The 22846-nt window shown below is 39.0% G+C and overlaps 1 pseudogene; it reads right to left on the bottom strand.

Annotated features, from left to right (window-relative positions):
* Positions 1-22846, bottom strand: part of LOC127680266 (NADH dehydrogenase [ubiquinone] 1 alpha subcomplex subunit 10, mitochondrial-like) — a 68024-nt pseudogene that overhangs the window by 27779 nt on the left and 17399 nt on the right.

Genomic DNA, 22846 nt, shown 5'->3' with positions numbered 1-22846 from the left:
GTCTACCAGGTGACTAGGATGGTGGGCGTGCGTGCCCGCGCTCCCTGAAAGCGCTGGGAGAGTCTGCTGTGCTAACAATCACCTGGGCGGGTTGACTCACAGATGGCCCACCAAGCCGCCCAGTTCTTCGGGTCAGTCCTGTGCCTTTTGGGGCCTAGACCCCTGCTTTGTTAGCCTCAGGCTATGCCTGTTACAGGTCTGCCCGCCAGAGCTCTCTGTCGTCCTGCAGGCAAAATGGCGACGGCATGCACGCAGGCCTGGGCAAAAAACCTCCTGGCTGGGTTGGCACCCCGATGGCCCCCCGACCAGCCCAGGGCCTGGGTGCAGGCCAATGCTCGTCGGGCTTAGACCAACGCGGTGTTGGCCTCGGATTATGTTTGTGTACCTCAGTCTGTCCGATTCCTGGAGTACGGAACCAAGATGGATGTACCTCTCCTGACTGGTGGGAGGCCGAGTTCTGAAGTCTATTTTTAACAATAATAAAAGTAGTTATTCTTTGCCATTACCAGAGAACTTGTAGAAAGAGGCAACTGGCTGGTGTATTAGTTGCAGGAGACCCAAACCTGCAACCACTTCCCTAAAAAAGAAGAAGGGCCTGAATTCAGTGTGGTTTTAAGATAGTACCTGGAGTTCAAAAGCACTTAACTACATTAGTTTTTTGAGAAATCGTTATACTGACTTCATTAGTACTGAGTACTTAGTACTTCCTTTATACTGACTGGAGAAGTTTACATTTCTTTTGGGGTCCAGGAATCACATAATAAAACACTGACCTTAATCTGACAAAGATAGTTTATTGAACATACACCTGAGGAATGGTCTACCAGGGCCATGGTCCAAATTTGGAAAGTGAACCATGACCCTGAGTGGGTCATGATTCTACACATGGTTTTTTTTAAGCTCCAAATATGCATATATCTGTATACCAAGTTATTTCAACAATCAGAATTTCAGGATAGGGAATTTCCTTAGGAACATGTATTTGTTGTACATTTACCCTGCTTCAATTGGCTGGGTAATTCTACTGTTGCAGGGAACTTGCCTTGTCTAATTTCATGTACTAAGTTGTCTATCAGGATGCAACTTGTTTAACATTCATGTCTTAACCAGCTAACCAGGATGTCAGTTACCCATGTACATGTCTCCTTTTGCCAAGTAGGATGTCAGTTCCCAGAGAGGTCTTGGGAACTTAAACTATAGTGGCCCAGTACTCAAAATGAAAGTCTTAATTTCTTACATTGATGCAGGTGTCTTTCTTATGTTGGGGTCCATTCCAGGAGCAACTTATAAAGTCAAATAATATAAATGCTTATACATTGGTACAGGAAGTGCTGTTGGGTGGCATGTTGGGTCCATGCTTATTGTGTGTAACTATACAAAGCAGTTCTACTGACCTCTACCATGATCAGTTCCCAAGAGCACAGGGAGTAACAGAATATTTAATCAATCTTGGCATTGGAAAATTTTATAGTAACAGCAGAAACATATGAAGACATTTCTTTATAATGGCAGGCTAGCCAGTAAGAGTTACCTAGGACTTAACATTTTACCTGGTTCTTAACATTTCATCTAGGCCTTAATATTTCACCTAGGTTTTAATATTTTACCAAGTCCTAATAATTTTCACCATCAGTGTATGAGAGGTCCCTTTTGTCTGTATCTTTGCTAGCATTTTTTTCTGACAAAACTCTAAAAAACTTTATTGATTGTGAGTTTCACATCAGCCCTGTCTCAATCACCCTCTATTCCAGCCACCCATACCTGCACTCTGACTTTGCAACCTACTTCCTGAAATATAAAACACATACATAAGCAAACAAACAAATCAAAACAAAAAAAAGCATAGGGAATTTCTCATGACGGAAGTTGTAGTATGTCACATTGTGTTCTACAGTGCACCCTTTAGTCCACAAATTTCTCATGATGGAAGTTGTAGTATGTCACATTGTGTTCTACAGTGCACCCTTCAGTCCACACATCTTCACTCGAAAATGTAAATTGCAATGAGTCATTGGTCTGGTTTCAGGTTGATTTTGTGAAACCATAAATATTGGATCCTTACTGGAACTCCTCCTGGTTTTCCTGTTGTGGCTCTGTGTCATGGAGATCCTGCAGCTTTGGAACAGCAGGACCTTTCACCAGTCCAACCAGTAACAGATAATAAAGACATTTGTGGTCAGCCAATGGAGAAGCCATGATCTGAGTCTAGGTGCTAGCTGAGCTGGTCTGTGTTCTGGCTGTCCCTTATCTTCACCACCAGGGTTAGCTCTCCAACATTGCTCTATCTAGGACAGCCAGTGCCACTATCAGCAGGAGGAAGGGTCATCTCCCCTCATGCCCTTGCTACCACTCATTTTTATCCACTCCTTTCAGAGCCAGTTCTACTATGCAGCCCAGTCAAGGTAAGGGACTTTTTCAAGTACAGCAGCCTGTGAGTGGTGGAATCAGCTCTCTCCCACACAGGGGATGACTCACCTTTAACAGTATCCCCCCCCCCCAACACACATACACACCATTACTAGGGACAGCCCTCTTGTGTTGCTTATGTAAAATACAGGGCCAACTGTCTTGAGAACTGTAGCCAATAAGGGGCAGGGCCAGCTAATCAGTTCTAGTGCCAGTGGGATCAGCTTTCTCAATTGCCTCAGGTGGTAAGGGAAAAGTGGAGAAAGGACATCACCCCTTGTCAGCATTTGTAAATTGTTTCCTTAATGATTGTCATTTTAATTGTGGTGAGATGGATTAGCAGTGTCATTTAAGTGTGTGTTTTTCTGTTTTGTTAATGTAGAGTTGTAAGGGTGCACGAATCACTGAAGAATGATATTCCTGGGCTCAAAAAGTATGTAAACACAAATGGGGTTTTTTTTCAGCAGATGTCCAGCATGCTGGGTTTCCCATCACCAAGACAGAGAGACAACCAACTGAGCTCCCAGGCCTGATTTAAAGCACATTAGGGGAATTCTGATGTAGATGACATCTATCTTAATCTGTTGGGTCAATCTCTATTGATATTCCAGAGCCATTGCCAGAGGTGGAAACTGCTGCTGGGAGGTCAGGAAATTATTGCTGAGGAAGTCTGGAAACTGCAGTGGACTCATTGTGCTTGCTTCTAGGCATCTTCTTATGGCAGGGCAATTTCTGACTGGCTGCCTAAAGCCCCCTCCTCCCTTTTTTAAACCGACTTGCCTGTGTTTGCCAAGACTTGCCCAGTTCTTAGACCTAGTCTCCTTAAGTGCCAAGTTGAAGCTTGCCATGGAGTCATCCTAGCCTTTTCATTTCCCCCTTCAGTTTTGGGCCATCTCAAATCCTTGAGATGTTTAATAAACCCATTCCTTAACAAATGAAACTAAAGTATTGATTATGCAGGGGCCACAAGTTGAAGCTAATATATTTTTCTGTCTTGTAGTCTCTTTCTAAGGTCATGGATTATTTGATCACTCCTGAGTGGTAAACATAGAAACAACATTCCTCACCTAAGGCTATACAGAGTCTTCCCTGCTGGAGGAATAGCAAGCCTAGGACTTATCTGTTCTGCAAGACTACATTTGCCAGGGAGGATAAGAAATCCTACAGGATTGTGATGGACTTTATTTTATTTTCTGTATATCTGCATCTATCACCTTCAGTAGAGCCTTGTAATTATTATCTGGACCCTATGGATGGCTTTCAAGGATTTTAAAAACTTGCTGCTAATAAGAGGGGGCCTCCTACATAGGGTCTCAAAAAAGGAAAGGACCTAAAGTATAGGGGGTGTTTCTAGACCTATATAAAGCATAAGGTAGGAAAGATGCCCAGTCACTGCCAATTTCAAGGATTAAATTGGTCAAGGCCTCATTCAGGGTCCAATTTGTCTCCTCTACTTTCCTTTGAACTCTTGCATCTATAACTTCCAAATGGTTCCCAGAACCTGTGCTAGAGAATGAGTGACCTGAGAGATAAATGTTTGTCAGACCCAAGCAGGGTAGACAAACCATATGTGGGTATAATTTCTTCCAGAAGTTTCTTTGTCACTTGATAGCAGTCTCCTTTGTACAGTAGGCTTCTACCCATCCTGAGAAGATAGCTATAAAAATTAGCAAATACTTACCTCTATGTGTTACTAGTTTTACTTCTGTATAATCTATTTCCTATTTAGCCCTTGGCTTTTGACCCCTGACTCTGGATTACCCTCTTGATTGGGGCCTGATGAGTTCATACGCTGGCAGGTTGCACAATCTGAGATGACCTAATCAACCAAGTGTCCTAAGTCAAATATTTTGTACCTTGCCATTCACAGCAATTCCTTTAGTTTTAAGTGACCAGGTGTGAAGCTTGGTGAGTCTGATGGATGAGTTACTTAGCAAATTTCTTAGGGAAGATGGTGTGTAGCCATCAGAGGTCAGGAACCATCCTTCTCTTTTATAAACTCTGTAGCATTTCACATTATACCATTTGTTTGAAGCAGTATATTCAGGAACGGCTGGAAGAGCAGAGGTCTGCAAAGCTACCAGGATGTTGGCAGCAGAAGCTTGGACAGCCTCCCATTCAGATTTATCAGCTAGCCTGTTCCCTCTGGCTATTTCTGTGTCCCTCTCTGATTGTCCTGGGCAATAAATTATGGCCACTTTTAGAGAAAGCCATAATGTCTCCAATAAAGCCTGTATTCTTTCCTTATTTTCAATATTTTTTCCTTCTACAGTTAATAATCCCCTTTCTTGGTATATGGACCTATGTACACGAGCTGAAGCAAAGGCATATCTGCTGTAGCTATGGCTCCTTTTGTAAGTTTTAAAGCCTGGGTTAGATCCTTTAGTTCAGCTTTCTGGGATGAAGTTCCCAGAGGCAAGATGGTTGTGCAAATAACAAAGTCTAAGCTTTGGTGACCTCACCCAAGGCTTTTTAACATCATAACACAGAAAATCTTCTCTTTGGGCAGGTGAGGAAGTTTCAAACATTTACATATCTTGCCAGCACTTGGCACTGTTGGCACAAACTAACAAGTGAGAATCCAGGGACATACTTTTCCTGTATTTCTTTAAGGTATTTATGTGTTCCTCTTTAAAAAAATTATACCTGCATATTTACCTGTGTTCTCCTGTATTTCTTTAAGGGAGTTATTTATGTCTATCTTAAAGTCCTCTATCATCATGAGATGGGATTTTAGATCAGAATCTTGCTTTTCAGGTGTGTTGGGATATCCAGGGATTGTGGTGGGAGAACTGGATACTGATGATGTCATGTAGCATTGATTTCGATTGCTTTTGTTCTTGGGCTTGCCTCTATGGTTGACTCGTGTTAGTGGGCCTTGATGGCTCACTAACTGGAACCTGTCCCTCCTGTAAGTCTGTGAGCCTGGGTGTGTCAGAACTCCTGAGGATCAAGTTGTCTCTTTGAACCAGTGAGCTTAGGTGTGGCCCCACTCCTGGGGGTCAAACTTTCTCTGGGTGGGATTGGATTGTGGGAGACTGTAGTGCAGGGTCTGCACCAGGGCACAGATGGAAGCCAGAAGCAGTTGATACAATATGTGTATGTTTGGTAGGTTACCCCAGCACCCTCTTCCTTCACATCCCTACCAATACACCCTCTCTATCACTCCATTTCCATTTTGACTTTTTGGTTTGTTGTGTGACTCATTTGGTTTAAACTGCTTGGATGTTGAATTAGACCTACCTCCTGTAGCCTGGTGGAGTCATTGGCTCATATAACATAGAATAGCATCCCCTCTAAAGCTTAAGGAACATTACATAAATGTGAGCTTCCAAAAGTTTGTTTTCAAAATGGGTTTTGAGTGGGGGTAGAGAAGTGGTTCATTATGAAAACTGCTTGCAATGTATGCTGGGTAGTTTTTTGTAAAGTGAACACAACATAGATTTGGATATGAGCTGATATGAGAGAAGGAAAGGGAAGAACATTAGAAGTTGCTACTGGCAAGAATGGCCTGTAGACAAACTTTTTGCTATATTTCCTTGATTTGAAAATGATATGGAGGGCCCAGATCATTGTGGATTGTGTTACTATCCCTGAGTTGGACATCTTTGATGCCTAAAAAGCAAGTTGAGGAAGCTATGGCGATAAAACCAGTAAATACCATTCCTCCATGGACTATGCATCAACTCCTACTTCCAGGTGCTTCCACTGATTGATTTCCTGCCTTGAATTCCTTCAGTGATGGACAGGAAGTATAAAATGAAAGACAAAGAAGAAGAGAAGAAGAAGAGGAGGAGGAAGAAGAGGAGGAGGAAGAAGAGGAGGAGGAGAAAGAGGAGGAGGAGGCAAGGGGGGGGAGGAGGAGAAGATGGCAGGAGAAGGGAGGAGGAGAAGGCAGTGGGAGGGAGGAGAAGGAGGAAGTCACAGAAGAGGCAAAACTAAATAAACACTCCTTTACACCAAGTCAAAGAAGAGGCAAAACTAAATAAACACTCCTTTACACCAAGTTGGTCATGGCGTTTTATCACTGCAACAAATGCCCTAAGACATTGTAAAAACAAATGGACCTCATTTGAGATACATGCCTCTTACCTTCATATTAAAAATAAAGAAAAAGTAAAAATTAAAGACAAATAAAATAAACAGAATCTAGTAGACCATGGCTAAGTCTATAACCCGACCATAGTGGTCTAGAAACAATCAACTCCCCAAACCACCTTGACCATCCAGAATTGCTAAAACCATAAACTTCAGGTTCAGTGAAGACTCTTAGTGTAGGAAACTGGAAGTTGTCTCAAGATATTCCTAGACCAAGTTCTTGGAACAAAGGAGATTTATTTGTCTCAGATGGACCGACAGCGGGAATAAGGAACAAAGACGGGAGAAAGAAGAAGAGGGAGAAGGAGAAGGGAACAAAGGAAAAGGGAGAAGAGAGGCAAGGGAGAAGTGGAAGAGGTATCTGTTTTGCTTGGGAGTGGCAGGGAGTTCGGTAACAAAGGATTAATTATCTCTGCATAGAAAGGAGTCAGACTTGGTCCATAGGCAAATAGTGGTTTACAAGGGTAAAATGGGAAACTCCACATTAGTATGAGGTTTTAAATTTCATTTTCTTTCCCTGTTTAGAGCTGGCTGTCCTGTTATTCCCTTTGTAGATTAGTCTGGCCTCAAACTCAGAAATCTGCTTACTTTTGCCTCCTGACTATGGGGATTTAAGGCTTGTACCACAGCTCCCTGGTGGAGGTTTTATATTTTAATTGGGCATGTTAATTAGGTGAGCCAAAGGGGGATTTTGATTACTGTACTTGAACACTTTTATTACTGGACCTTGGTAGTCAGGTTCAGGGGAATGAATTGGCCAAATAAGAGAATGGTCCCTGTGTGCTAGCTTGAGGAATCCAATCTAATAGCTTTTTTTAGTGAGGCAGAAGGATTGGGAAAAGGAACAATATCCATACAGTCACTCTCTTAGTGTGAATAAATTATGTTTATTCCTCTATTAAATTTTGATGAGTTAAGTTCAGTATTGAAAACATAAAACTAAAACAGAAGTTAGAACAAATAATAATATTCTGTAAAATGTTGAACCACCAGGAGCCTGCACTCACTCTGTAGGTGTTCATAGTGACTGTGAAGTTAATGTGAATATAGTCTCTGATGAATCTCAGATAATAGATATTTCTTATCACAAAATTACATTGTGAGAAACTAGAAAGAAACTAATAATTTCAACAATATTTTGGTACAAATGATATGTAGCTATATTGGTGTTTCAGCACCATATTTTATACAAAGCAACCCAGATGTTTAGGTAGTTATAAAATTAGTTCCCAGTTCAAATACTCCTTGATAAGCAAGGTGGACTAGTTACTCCTAGGACAGATGTGGCAGTCAGCTTCATGTAATACATTGGTACCATGAATACAATTATACTGAGCAGTGAGCTCATTGATTCATATATGTGCTGCTATGAAAACTTACTTACACAAAGACAATGAGTGACATACAACTTTATCCTTGACTATATTTCAAGATTGTTTGAAAATCAATGCTTATGAAATATTTCACATTTTCTGTGCCTAACAATTCTGTTCATTTTCTATTAATGCTGCAAAGTAATTGCTGGTCTATAATTGCCATACTAAAGTTATATTTGTCATATGTAGTATCAACACAAACCTGTAATACAAAATAATGGTCTTGTGTGATATTGTAACTAGTGGAGGTGGATTTGACCTGTCTCTAGTAATTTTTATTCTTCTTTAGTATTATTCGAATCAGTTCCATGCCAGGAATAGGCACAGTAATCTCTAAGTAATAGTGAGTATAATAAAAGATAGTGCTCTCTGACATGTTTATAAATTATTTTATATCTCATTAAAGGACTAACGGACAATGGGAATTCTCATTTTTGCTGAACAATAAGTTTGGTACAGTTTTTCTTTCTGAATGTTAGATCTATATTCTGTTAGCTAACAAGTTAAAGTATGCACTGTGAAGAAACTGAGCTATAAGAGTCAGTTTTGGAATTTTCTACAGAGGAAAAGTCTTTGGTTTGCTTTTCTATGATAAAAACATAAATTTTTACTCATGTAGATATGTAGAATTTTTCCCACCATATTTAGTTATTGTATTGGCAATCAAACCAAGGGCTTTAGACATAATAGAGGACTGTTCTATCACTGACTTATATTCCCACTCCTTTATTCATTTTTCATTGAGTTTGACTTTTTGACATCTTCATACATGTATAATTTACATTCTGATTATTATAAACTTCTTCCTCTATCTCCTTTTAACTCACATTTTCATACTTCTGAGACAGGATCTTATCATATAACTTAGGCAGCCCTTATTCTTATGATTACAGTCCTCTCAAGCAAACTGAACATGCCTGGTATTTTAGGGAATAACTTAATGTTTTTTAAGAAGTTTATAAAGGTGACAAAAGCAATATCTTTATGATGACAAAATCTTATTCTCAAAATCAGAATTTTATAAATGTCATTTTCCCCATAAATAAAAATCTAATAAATGTTTTTAATGTCTTCTTGTCAATTACATTAATCAGAATAAAAATGACAAACTCTAAACTACTACTCCTACAGAAATATTTTCCATTGAGCCCTACTTAGGTGAACAAGAGAACAGATAATTTAAAAGAACAATCACAGGGGCTGGTGAGATGGCTCAGTGGTTAAGAGGACTGACTGCTTTTCCAGAGAGCCTGAGTTCAAATCCCAGCAACCACATGGTATCTGTAATGAGAGCTGACATGCTCTTCTAGGGTGTCTAAAGACAGCTACAGTGTGATTACTTATAATAAATAAATAAATCTTTAAAAAAAAAAGAACAATCACAAACATGATCATGGAATTCAAAGAGTTTAAAGAAGACATGAACAAACACCTCAAGGAACATAAACAGAACGTGAAAGAGACCATAAAGATATAGCTAAATCAAATGACAAATTCAGAATTTAAAAATTGAGTTCAATAAATAGATATAAAGCCTCAAGATAAAATGAAGAGGGAATTGAAAAGTTAGATCAAGCCTCATCAGTAGAATGAATCAAGTAGAAGGTGGGATATCAAGATTTCAAGATAAAAGAAAGGAACTCTACTGTTCAACCAAATAACATAACTAATTTAAAAACAAATACAAGTAAAAGGCAGAAACTTTGTACCATATCAAAAGGCTTAACATGTAAATTATAGTCATTTAATAAAGGATAATCCCAGGTAAATGTCATACACTAGATCATTAACATGATCATGAGAAGAAAAAAAGATTCTCCAAATTAAGGAAAAAAATATACACACTGGTAACTGTACCATACAGAACACTCAGAAGACAGGACCAGAAAAGAAACACCCCTTGACTGTAGTGAAAATAATAACCATAAAGAATAGAGGCTATTAAGAAATGCCAGAAAGAAACCACAAGTTACATATAAATGAAATCCTATCAAAACAAGTGACTGACTGCTCAATGGAAACTTTAAAAGCCAGAAGAGCCTGGAGCAATGAATTTCAAGCTCTAAAACACCACAGATGCCAAAGCAAGATTACTTTATCAAATAAAACTATCTGCCTTTGTTTAAAGAGAAATAACATTTTCCATGCCATAAATAGGCAGAAAAAGATTAAGTCCACTAAAAAAGCCCTACAGAGAATGCTGGAAGCAAAATTGAACAAACTAAAATTAATCATAAGAGATATGAAGGGCATTTAATTCTGATCATAGGAAGAATTAACCAAAAATACATTATACATACATACATACATACATACACACACACACACACACACACACACACACACACACACACACATATATATATATATATATATATATCTCAAATTCTGTCTTTGAACTTCAAGATACAAATTATCCTGAACAATAGGTGATTTCCAATAGGCAAATAATCTGGAGAACAACAAAAAAAAAACCTTTCAAATTAAGTGGCAAAAAAAAAATCAAAGAAACATAATAAATACCTAAAAATATCTAACGTAAACACCATAGCATATACATTCTATTCATCAGCCTATGGATGGTTCTCTAACATAGACCACATATTGACACACAAAACACTTCTACAAGTACAAAAAAGTAACTTTGTTATTCTGCCTGACCACAATGCAATAAAGCTTAAAAGCAACAAAATGTGGACCTGGCAGAAAAAACCTGACTGAAGACAACCAGAGACAAGCTAGCTGTTGAGGGATTGTAGGTCTCTCTCTCTCCCTGTCCCTCTCCCTGTCCCTCTCCCTGCCCCTCTCCCAGTCCCTCTCCTTCTCTCTCTCTCTGCCCTCTCTCTGTGTCCCTCTCCTTTTCCTTGTCCCTCTCCTTCCCCCTTTCTCTTTCCCCTATGTGTGTGTCTGTGTCTGTGTGTGTGTGTGTGTGTGTGTGTGTGTGTGTGTGTGTGTGTGTTGAAGACCCACAGAAACAGGTGAACAAATGCTCAAAAGATACACAGAGATATACCCTCCACCACACAGCACAACAGGCCACAAGTCACCCAAAGTGGACTACAGTAAGCAAAGTATGTGGTGGACAGATGGGAGGGAAAGAGAAACAGTGTGTTTATTATAAAGACAGCTGCTGAGAGACTGTAGGCTTCTCCATCGCCTTCTCCCTCTCCCTCTCTGTCTCCCTGTCCCTCTCTCTCCCCCTTTCCCTCCCATAGAACTGGCAATGAAAAGGTGTTGAGGATCAGCATGAAGCCATGGTAAGGTCAGGCCCATGCTGCTTCTAAGGTCCGTGTCTATGGCCCTGTAGCATCAAGAGTTTGTATCAATGTGCATGGACCCTGCTACTACCAAAGGCTATGTGGATATCCCTGGTCTGGAGCTCCTGGAGCCATCTCAGTGTCAAAGAGCTGTGCAGAGCTGAACCATCCCTCACTGGCTACAGTGGAAGTTAGGACAGCAGCATTTCACATTGCCTGGGTGCCACAGAAGAGATGGTCCTAGTGGTGAAGGCATGAGAGAGTAAGCCCTGAATGTGTGTGAGCTGAAGACCTGGCCTTGACACTAGCCAGGGCAGTGCTGGAATGATGGTCGTGGTGGCATAAATGCACGAGAGCTGAATTCAATGGCATGACCATAGGAGAGCCAGTCCATCCTTTGGCCTAAATGCAACAATCAGGAGAGCTGGCATCATTCTTTGTCTGGGCAAAGTGGTAAAGTTGGGCCTGGTAAAGCAGGCATTGGGAAGTTGGTGGGCTAAATAACACAAGTAACACCCATATCCAAATCCAGAATTTTGAGTCAGTCCACCCCAATATCTATCCTATCTATGAACTGCTGGAGTGCATGAAAGGACTGTTTCCTGCAGAACCAAAGCTGCAGGAACTCTATAGCACAGGGCAAGTACAGGCTATCTTATAGGATCCTCAGTGAGAATCTAACACTGATAGTGCAGCAGAAGCCAGAGCCCTTAAGCTACACCAATGACTCATTGCAATGAAGATTTGCTAGTAAAGATGTTTGCACAAAAGGGTACACTGTGTGACACATCAGGACACAACACAACTTTCACAATGAGACATTTTTATGTTATTTTTTTCCTGTTTTGTTGTGGTTTTTTTTTTTTCATTTACTTTTAGAGGAGAGATTGTGAGGATATACAGTAGAGGGTAAAGGGCAGACAGCACAGATGCAGGGATAGGAGGGGGATTGCAGTGCATTATATGAAATTCTCAAAGAATAAAGAGTTTCTAAAATCAACAGCAAAAAATCTGTTCTAATCACATGGATCCATGGTGATAAAACATTACATTAATGGGTAAAGAAGACTTTAGGAAAGACATGAAAATTCCTAAATTTAAATGAAAATGAAAGCCCAACCAAATCAAACCTCAAGGACACATTTAAAACTAGTCTTAAAAGGGAAATTTATAGCTCTAGTGATTATATTAAAAAACTACTAAAGCACAAAAGTAAACAAGTATTGGAAAAACAGAAACAAACCAAATCCAAACCCATTAAGTGGCAAGGAATAATAAAAATTAATTAAATAGGTACAAGTAAAACATTTTACAAATTAATGAATATAAGAGCTGACTCACTGAAAGGATAAACAAAATAATCAGATAATTATACCAATTAACTAAGAATAAGAGGCATGAAAAGCAAAATTAACAGGAACCATTAGAACTGAACATTCAGAATACTGTAAGGAAATACTTTTAAAACTATAAAAGCTACAAAAAAATGGATGAATTTCCAAAATCATTCAGAGGATCAGAGTTAAGTCAAGATAATCCCATAGCAATTAAAGAGAAAGAAGTACTAATACAAAGGTTCTAACTAAAACCTCCCAGGATAGATGGATTCACAGCAGACTTTTAAACAAAAACTTCTGTGATGATTTGGATAAAAGTGTCCCCCATCACATATGTTTGAATGTTTGTTCCAAAGTTAGTGGAACTATTTGGGAAGGACTTGGAGGTATGGCCTTCTTGAAAAAGATATAACACTATGTGGGGGGTTTGAGGTTTATAAAACCTGTAGGAGGCCCAGTATTTTCCTCACTCTGCTTTCTAATTTGAATCAGATGTGAGCTCTCAGCTAGTGACCACCAGCACCATTCCTGCCTGCCAGCTAGCCACTCTTCTCTCCATGGTGATTATAGAACCCTTTGAAATTCTTAGCAATTCCCTAATTAAATGGTGCTATTATAAGCTGCTATAGTTATGGTGTTTCTTCTTAGTGATAGAACAGTGATTAAGACAACATCTTAAATTATTTTTAAAAACTAGAATCAGAGGGAAGATTTACAGCTCTTAATACCAAAACAAGGTAAAAACAACAACAAAAAAGAATATCAAAACCAATATTTCTAATAAGCATAGATTCCAAAGTCCACAAGCATTACTTACAAATTCAAAGCTGGTATATATTTGAAAAAAATCATACAAACCAACATTAAGTTATTATTACCCTAGAGATCAATGGAGGTTCAACATAAGTAAATTTATAAATCACATAAATGGAGTTAAGAAAAAACAATCACATTTTTATCTCAATAGTTGCAGAAAAGGCAACTATTTAGTTGATAAAATCTAACATGCTTTCATTGAAAAAACACAAGATAGAATAGACTGAGGGGAACAGAGATTGTACTTCAATACATAAAGTCCATACATAGCCAATATTATCCTAATGAAACAACGATGTAATCCCATTAAATTAGGAACAAAATAGGGTTGTATACTACTCCATTTCTTTTAATATGATACTTTGATGTAAAGTTAGGCAAAATTAATTTAATATTTTATGTACTATGAATTAGAATATTTGTGTGTGGATGTATAGCATTTGCAAAAGGTAAAAATTTGGCTTTGTTTCCTTAAATAAACATTTAAACTGATGTTACACTTTTGTAGGAAAAGCCCTGCTCCTGTTATGAACACTTTCAATGTAAAGGATGAAGCTTGAATTATATACCAAAAGTTACATTAGGAATCATAATTCAGATAAACATAATTTTCAGCATAGCATTTACATAAGTGATTCTGTAAACATAAAATGCTACACTCTGTGAAAGTTAACTCAAGACTCAAACCCCTCATTATCTACACTATTTTCTCAAGCTTAAAATATTTAAATCTAGTCTATTAGCATACCCATTAAAACCTTTATGTTTATTATTGAGAAGTTCATTTTGCATATCTCATTTTATCCCCACTCAGAGACTAGGCCATGGATCACTCTGCTTCTGCAGTCCTACATCTGATCCACCTGACTGACTACTTTTAAGGCTGATTTCTGCAGCCTCCAGTGACAGAACAGGAGGTTAGGTAAAGCTTCTTCAGGGAATTGTGCTTCTCTAAGTTGAACTCTAGAGTAGAAAAGGGATGGGGAACTTCTTGTATCCTTCCCACAGCCTGGAGCTGGCTAATCAGACCTTGTTTTGCCCCAGTTGCCTAGCCCACGTAGAGGGCTTATGGGACTTGCAGGGAGTGGGGACCCAGAAAAGGGGAAATCATTTGCAATGTAAATAAAAAAATTAAAAAAAGTATTCCTACCAGGTGGAAGTCTCCTGTTTCCCACATCCACAGTATTCCTACAAAAATAAGACTGCCTGCTGAAGCTTGTTTTGAAACAAGAACTCAGCTGAAACTAAGGATGGGTCTTTCCCTATATAAACGCAAAACAGAAAATTAAATTTTGTGCCTTGATCAGAACTTTTATCTTGGCTCCATTCTTCTCTTGTCCCCTACCTTGATTTCAGCCTCCCTTTCAGGTAAACCTAGTTAGCCTGTGATTGCTGGATGGTTACAGGAGGGGAATTGAATACAGGGGTGTTAGGATTCTGTCTAAGCTTCACCCCACAGTTACCTGGCAACAGCCAGGTAGGCATGGCCTAGTATAAAGGGGGTTGCTTGGCCCCTCCTCTCTCTCTTGCATCTCTTATTTTTTCACTCTCAGCATCTTTCTTGTCCCTTCTTGGGCTCTCCTCCCCTCCCCCTTCTCTCCACAAGCTCATGGCTAGCCTCTGTTTTTCTTCTCTCTTCTTTTCTTTGCCTTTCTCTTCCTCTCCTACCCTCTTAACTCCCCTCCCCATGCCCTGAATAAACTCTGTTCTATACTATACCATCATGTGTATTCCCTCAGGGGGAAGGGAGACCCCCTTGCCCCACACCACTGTAGAACATATCTCACACCTCTTTCTCTTTTTATGATCACAGCAGGGGGGAACTACTGAGAAACACCATCTTGCGTGTAGCTCTGCAGAAAACAGAAGAAAAGTTAAAGTATCCAAGAAGCACGGTAAGCAACATACAGAATTAATGCTAGCACTAGCCATTTGAAATTGTTGTGTTAAAAAGGGTGAATTCAGAGGGATACAGGCTAGGCTGAAGAAGTGTTGGTTGGATACCAACTTCACCAAGGTGTGGCAGTGCAATGGGACGGGGGAATTCAGGCAATTGTGCGCAGTCAAGAACTGTATCAGACAAAGGCATTTGACAGGTGAGAGAAGTAGGGCTTAAAATAAAATAAAATGAAAGGAGTAAAGATCAAAAAAGAGAGAGAAGGTTTCAGAAAAACAGTTGCCCCCTGTCATGGATGTTTTAGCAAAAGAGAAGGAAAATGGAGAATTTTCTTCCCTCTCTGTTTTCTATCCTTGGTGCACCAATTTGTCCATGTCTATCAAAATTGTTCTTTGTTAAGTCTGTGTTTTCTGTTTTGGGATTTGATTGAATGTTCTATGTTTCATGCTGAAAAGAAAAAAATGGTAAAAAACTTTATCTGCTGGTTGTTCCCCTCTTGAAAAAAAAAAGAAAATAATTAAATTGGAGTCTTAATTGGCCTTTGGAGACCTGAACCTGTAGATAGGAATTTAGCACAGCTGAGAAGCCCTGCCAGAAGCTTCTCTGTTCAAATCCATCTTTTTTTTGTCTTTTTTTTAATTAAAAATTTTTATTTTCTATATTCTATGTTTACATTCCAAATGATTTTCCCTTTCCCAGTTCCCCGCTCCCCATAAGTTCCCTAAGCCCTCTTCCCTTTGCCCATTCTCCTATCAACCCCCTCCTACTTCTCTGTCCTGGTATTCCCCTACAGTGCTGGAACAAGCTTTTTCAGGATCTGGGACATCTCCTTCCTTCTTCTTGGGAGTCATTTGATATATGAATTGTGCCTTAGATATTCTGAGTTTCTGAGATAATATCCACTTATCAGTGACTGTATTCCATGTGTATTCTTATGTGATTGGGTTACCTCACTTAGGATGATATTTTCCAGACTTTTACCATTTGTCTAAGAATTTCATGAATTCATTGTTTTTAATTGCTGAGTAATATTCTATTGTGTAAATATACCACATTTTCTGTATCCTCAAATCGATCTTAAAGAGGCCAGAAGCTTCTTGGCTTCTATAGTAAGGGAGTTGGTGGCTGCTTTTTTTTTTTCCTACAATAATCTCTGTGACTGTGGTTATTGGGTTCAGTAGGTAACAAGGAACTCTTGAAATTACAATTAGAAAACGTAAATATTTTTTGATTAAAATTTATAAGATTTGTGTAGCCACTTCATTTTGTTTCTGATTGGTCTTAAAGGTATCAATATGTTTTGCAAGTCTTGGCTATAGAGGATTGGCTTATAGGTTATTGGATATGATTAAAAAAAGTGTAATATTGGTTACAAAAAGTTAACTTAAAACTGGTAACTCAAGGTTGAAGTTATTTTAAACAACAACACATGACATGAAACAACCCAGGAAAACAGGATATTTCTAAATTGGCATATTTTATATAATCCTTATCCTAGAAATTAGACTTATAAGGGATAAGATTCAAAGCAATGAAGCAAAACTTGGTAACATGAAAGTAAAGCTTTTGGTATTGATTTTTATTTTTATTTTTTTTAAGTTTTTTTTTATTCGATATAATTTATTTACATTTCAAATGATTTCCCTATTCTAGCCCCCCCCCACTCCCCGAAAGTCCCGTAAGCCCCCTTCTCTTCCCCTGTCCTCCCACCCACCCCTTCCCACTTCCCCGTTCTGGTTTTGCCGAATACTGTTTCACTGAGTCTTTCCAGAACCAGGGGCCACTCCTCCTTTCTTCTTGTACCTCATTTGATGTGTGGATTATGTTTTGGGTATTCCAGTTTCCTAGGTTAATATCCACTTATTAGTGAGTGCATACCATGATTCACCTTTTGAGTCTGGGTTACCTCACTTAGTATGATATTCTCTAGCTCCATCCATTTGCCTAAGAATTTCATGAATTCATTGTTTCTAATGGCTGAATAGTACTCCATTGTGTAGATATACCACATTTTTTGCATCCACTCTTCTGTTGAGGGATACCTGGGTTCTTTCCAGCATCTGGCAATTATAAATAGGGCTGCTATGAACATAGTAGAACATGTATCCTTATTACATGGTGGGGAGTCTTCTGGGTATATGCCCAGGAGTGGTATAGCAGGATCTTCTGGAAGTGAGGTGCCCAGTTTTCGGAGGAACCGCCAGACTGCTTTCCAGAGTGGTTGTACCAATTTTCAACCTCACCAGCAGTGGAGGAGTGTTCCTCTTTCTCCACACCCTCTCCAACACCTGCTGTCTCCTGAATTTTTAATCTTAGCCATTCTGACTGGTGTAAGATGAAATCTTAGGGTTGTTTTGATTTGCATTTCCCTAATGACTAATGAAGTTGAGCATATTTTAAGATGCTTCTCAGCCATCCGAAGTTCTTCAGGTGAGAATTCTTTGTTTAACTCTGTACCCCATTTTTTAATAGGGTTGTTTGGTTTTCTGGAGTCTTACTGCTTGAGTTCTTTATATATATTGGATATTAGCCCTCTATCTGATGTAGGATTGGTGAAGATCTTTTCCCAATTTGTTGGTTGCCGATTTGTCCTCTTGATGGTGTCCTTTGCCTTACAGAAACTTTGTAATTTTATAAGGTCCCATTTGTCAATTCTTGCTCTTAGAGCATACGCTATTGGTGTTCTGTTCAGAAACTTTCTCCCTGTACCGATGTCCTCAAGGGTCTTCCCCAGTTTCTTTTCTATTAGCTTCAGAGTGTCTGGCTTTATGTGAAGGTCCTTGATCCATTTGGATTTGAGCTTAGTACAAGGAGACAAGGATGGATCAATTCGCATTCTTCTGAATGCTGACCTCCAGTTGAACCAGCACCATTTGTTGAAAAGGCTATCTTTTTTCCATTGGATGTTTTCAGCCTCTTTGTCGAGGATCAAGTGGCCATAGGTGTGTGGGTTCATTTCTGGATCTTCAATCCTGTTCCATTGATCCTCCTGCCTGTCACTGTACCAATACCATGCAGTTTTTAACACTATTGCTCTGTAGTATTGCTTGAGGTCAGGGATACTGATTCCCCCAGATTTTCTTTTGTTGCTGAGAATAGTTTTAGCTATCCTGGGTTTTTTGTTGTTCCAGATGAATTTGATAATTGCTCTTTCTAACTCTGTGAAGAATTGAGTTGGGATTTTGATGGGTATTGCATTGAATCTGTATAGTGCTTTAGGCAAAATGGCCATTTTAACTATATTGATTCTACCTATCCATGAACATGGGAGGTTTTCCCATTTTTTGAGGTCTTCTTCCATTTCCTTCTTCAGAGTCTTGAAGTTCTTGTCATACAGATCTTTCACATGTTTGGTAAGAGTCACCCCAAGATACTTTATACTGTTTGTGGCTATTGTGAAGGGGGTCATATCCCTAATTTCTTTCTCAGCCTGCTTATCCTTTGAGTATAGGAAGGCCACTGATTTGCTTGAGTTGATTTTATAGCCTGCCACTTTGCTGAAGTTGTTTATCAGCTGTAGGGGCTCTCTAGTGGAGTTCTTTGGGTCACTTAGGTAGACGATCATGTCATCTGCAAATAATGATAGTTTGACTTCTTCCTTTCCAATTTGTATCCCTTTGACCTCCTTATGTTGCCGAATTGCCCGAGCTAGTACCTCAAGTACAATATAAGAATGGATTGTTTAAAATTGTGTTTTGCTTTCCAAAGTTGTAGTTATGCTCTAATATTGCAAGAGAAATAAAGAGTTATGGTTGGCAACTGTCAGTGTTCTACTGACTTCAGTTTGCAGTTTGATCACAGCCTCACAATTCTTAACTCGCCCATCGTCTGTAATTAAGATGATTTCAGGAGTGATAAAGTTGAACATAGCTGTGATCAGTATGGGCCTGATGCCCCTTTTATACAAGCTTTATTGGATACTGTGATGAAAGCAAATTTAACTCCTCAAGACTGGAAAACTGTATGTAAGGCTGCTTTGTCAGGAGGACATTATTTACTTTGGAGTGCTGAATGGTGTGAAGCAAGTAAAAGAACTGCTATGATGAATGCTTAGGCAGGTAATAGTCCATGGGATATTAATATGCGTTTATGAGGTCAATATGAAGGTAATGCTAATCAAATTGGGCTGCCTGCAGGAGTGCATGCACAGATTGCATTGGCTGCTTGTCGGGTTTGGACTCAGTTGCCAACTAAAGGGGATCTAAATGGGGATTTCTTTGGCATCAGATAGGCTCCTGTTGAACTGTTTTAGGAATTTTTGGATAGACTATTAAAAACACCTATTAGAATTTTCAGAGACCCTCAAGCAGGAGAAATTAAAATTATGGCCACTTCTCCCCATGGCATTATAACTGTACCTGCAAATAAAAGAATTGCTCAACTTGCTTTAGTTCCCTAACATCTACTACCTTCTAAATTTGTTAAGAGTGAGAGAAGACAAGATGGTTTTGGTGCATCAGATGTGTACTGGGTTCAATCTATTACTAATAGAAGACCTAACCTTAAATTACTGATTGAAGGAAAAAGTTTTGGAGGATTAATAGATACTGGAGCCAATGTAACAATTGTTAGAGGACAAAATTGGCTGTCAGGTTGGCGTTTATCAGGTATATTCACTCACCTTCAAGGAGTTGGTTATTGTAATAACCCAACACAAAGCTCCAAACTTTTAACTTGGAAAGATGAGGAAGGCAATTCAGGACAAATTCAACCTTATGTTACACCACATTTGCCTGTTACTCTCAGGGGAAGAGATCTCTTGTCACAGATGGGTCTTATGATGTACAGTCCTAATGAAGTAAAAATAAAAAGAAGTTTAGAAAATATGGTATATGGTGGTGTGGGAAAAGGAGGTGCCTCAGAGAGCCCATGCCGAGGCAACCCTTCCCCCCAGGGATCACACACACTGGCATACTATAAAATAGAGTTTATTCAGGACATGGGATGGGAGTTAAGGTGAGTAGTAGAGGCAGAGAAAGGCAAAGAGAGGGAGAGAATAGAGAAGCAGAGACTGGCCATGACCACATGGAGAGAGGGGGAAGGGGAGGAAATCCCATGGGGAGGGCAAGAGAAAGAAAAGAGGGGTAAGAGAGAGGAGGGGTTGAGCATCCCCCTTTATAGTAGGCCAGGCCTAACTGGCTGTTGCCAGGTAACTGTGGGCTGGAGCTTAGAGCCCTAACAGTAGTAACTAGGCAAATGCTAAGACAAGAATTTTACCTGGTCAAGGGCTGGGAAAAGATGGGCAAAGCATTTAAAAGGTCTAAGTCTCAAACTAACACTAGAGCTTGGGGTATTTTCTGTAGTGGCCACTGTCTTGCCTGCATCCCATGCTGATAAAATTTAGTGCCTTAATAATGTTCTAGTGTGGGTTGATCAGAGGTCTTTATCTAAAACTAAAAATAGAAGCTGCCTCATTGCTTATGCAGGATCAATTAAAGTCAAGACATATAATAGAGTCTCAGTCAGTCACCTTGGAACACCTCTGTATTATTAAGAAAAAGTCTGGTAAATGGCGATTGTTAAAAGATCTAAGAAAGATTAATGAAACCATAGTACTTATGGGTACCTTACAACCTGGGCTTCCAACACCAGTAGCTATTCCTAAAGGACCTACAGGATTGTTATGGCTAAAAGATCCTCTTATGAGAATACATTCAAGGATAGCTCCTAAATGCAATATATTGCCATATTATGAAGCAGTAGCTCATATGATGATACTTGGAATAAAGCAAGCACTGATTTTTTTGGCAAAGAACCATATATCATTATTCAGCCTTTTAATGTGGATCAAAATAATTGATTAAAGCAGCATAGTATGGATTGGTTGCTTGCTCAAATAGGACTTGAAGGCAGTGTGGATAATCAATATCCTCAAGATAGTCTGATGAAATTTCTAAATGTACTTAAGGTTATATTTCCTAATATGGTATCTTTATAACCTCTACAGAATGCTCTTTTAATATTTACTGATGGTTCCTCTAAAGGACGTACAGGATGTCTTATAAATAATCAACAGGTAATCATAGAGACTCCTGGGATTTCTGCTCAGCTGGCAGAACTTACAGCAATACTAAATGTTTTTCAGTCTGTAAACGATGCTTTTAATCTTTTTACTGATAGTCTATATGTAGCTCAGTCAGTTCCTTTGTTGGAAACTTGTGGTACATTTCATTTCAATACACCAGCTGGATTTCTATTTTCACAACTGCAAAACATCATTCTTGCTAGGAAAAAAAAAACTTTTTATATTGGTCATATAAGAGCTCATTCTGATCTTCTTGGACCTTTAGCTGAAGACAATGACTGTACTGACAGAGCTTTAATAGGACAAGGTTTAGTTTTAGATACTATTGTTTTGGGAAAATGTGATCATTATAAATTTCATCTCTTTAGTCACATCTGAAGGCTCGGACATAAGAACACTAACATTCTAGCAGGATAGAATGATTGGAAAAGAATGCCCCGACTGTCTTATTAGTTCCTCATTTAGGGGTTAATCCATGAGGCCTTACACCCAATCATATTTGGCAAATGGATATAACTCATTATTCAGAATTTGGAAAATTGAAATACATACACGTCGAGTCGGGCATGGTGGCACATGCCTGTAATCCCAGCACTTGGGAGGTAGAGACAGGTGGATTTCTGAGTTCAAGGCCAGCCTGGTCTACAGAGTGAGTTCCAGGACAGCCAGGCTATACAGAGAAACCCTGTCTCAAAAAAAAAAATACATACATGTCTGTATTGACACTGTGCAGGATTCGTTTTTGCTTTTCTACATATAGAAGAAGATTCTAGAAATGTAATTGATCATTTTTACAGACTTTCAATGTTATGGGATTGCCAAAACCATCAAGACAGATAATGGGCCTGCTTATATTGGAAACAACTTCATACAGTTTTGTAAAAACTTTGGAATTGAACATAAAACTGGAATTCCTTATAATCCAATGGGACAAGGAATTTTTGACCATGCACATCACACTCTGAAAAATTGGCTTAAAAGAACAAACAAACAAAAAACAAAAAGGGGGAATCACATCCCCCATATACCACAACAATTTAAAATTTCAATGCCAAGGAACTCTGAGTGTGGGGAAGAGGACATATTTGTGTTTATTTTGCACAGGATGCTGAAGGAACACGCTAGCTGCCAGAGAGGTTAATGAGACATGCTGATGCTGGGACAAAGAATGATGTTGATTGTGATCTTGTAGAGTGTCCTGTAAATGATGATAGGGAAGCTATATTGAGCAATTGTCCCTGATCCACTTTTTCTTTTTTATATTCAACAGTTTGGGAGGCCTAGAAATTGTGGTAATGGTAAACAACGCTATAAGTTGATGGATATGCCTGCTGGAAGAAATTCCACTATCAATAGAGAAATTTGTTACCAAGGATTGGGAACTAGTGACTCCATGTGCTTTTGTGGGAGGAGCAGCTATAGGTTCTTCTGCCCTAGTTTTGTAAGGAGAGAATTATGAGTTTCTTAGAACAGCAATAATAGATACAGATATAGAAAGGATAGGAACCTCTATTTGCAAGAGTCTCTAACATCCTTGTCTGAGATAGTTCTTTAGAACATGATGGGACTTGATCTTTTATTCCTTCCACAGGGAGCATGGCTGTCCATGAAGAACATTGTTTTTACATAGATCA

The sequence above is a fragment of the Apodemus sylvaticus genome, chromosome 3 (genome assembly GCF_947179515.1).
Source record: "Apodemus sylvaticus chromosome 3, mApoSyl1.1, whole genome shotgun sequence".
In the NCBI taxonomy this organism is placed as follows: domain Eukaryota; kingdom Metazoa; phylum Chordata; class Mammalia; order Rodentia; family Muridae; genus Apodemus; species Apodemus sylvaticus.
Note: the sequence above shows the minus strand (reverse complement) of the source record. Positions and strands in the feature narration are given on the sequence as shown.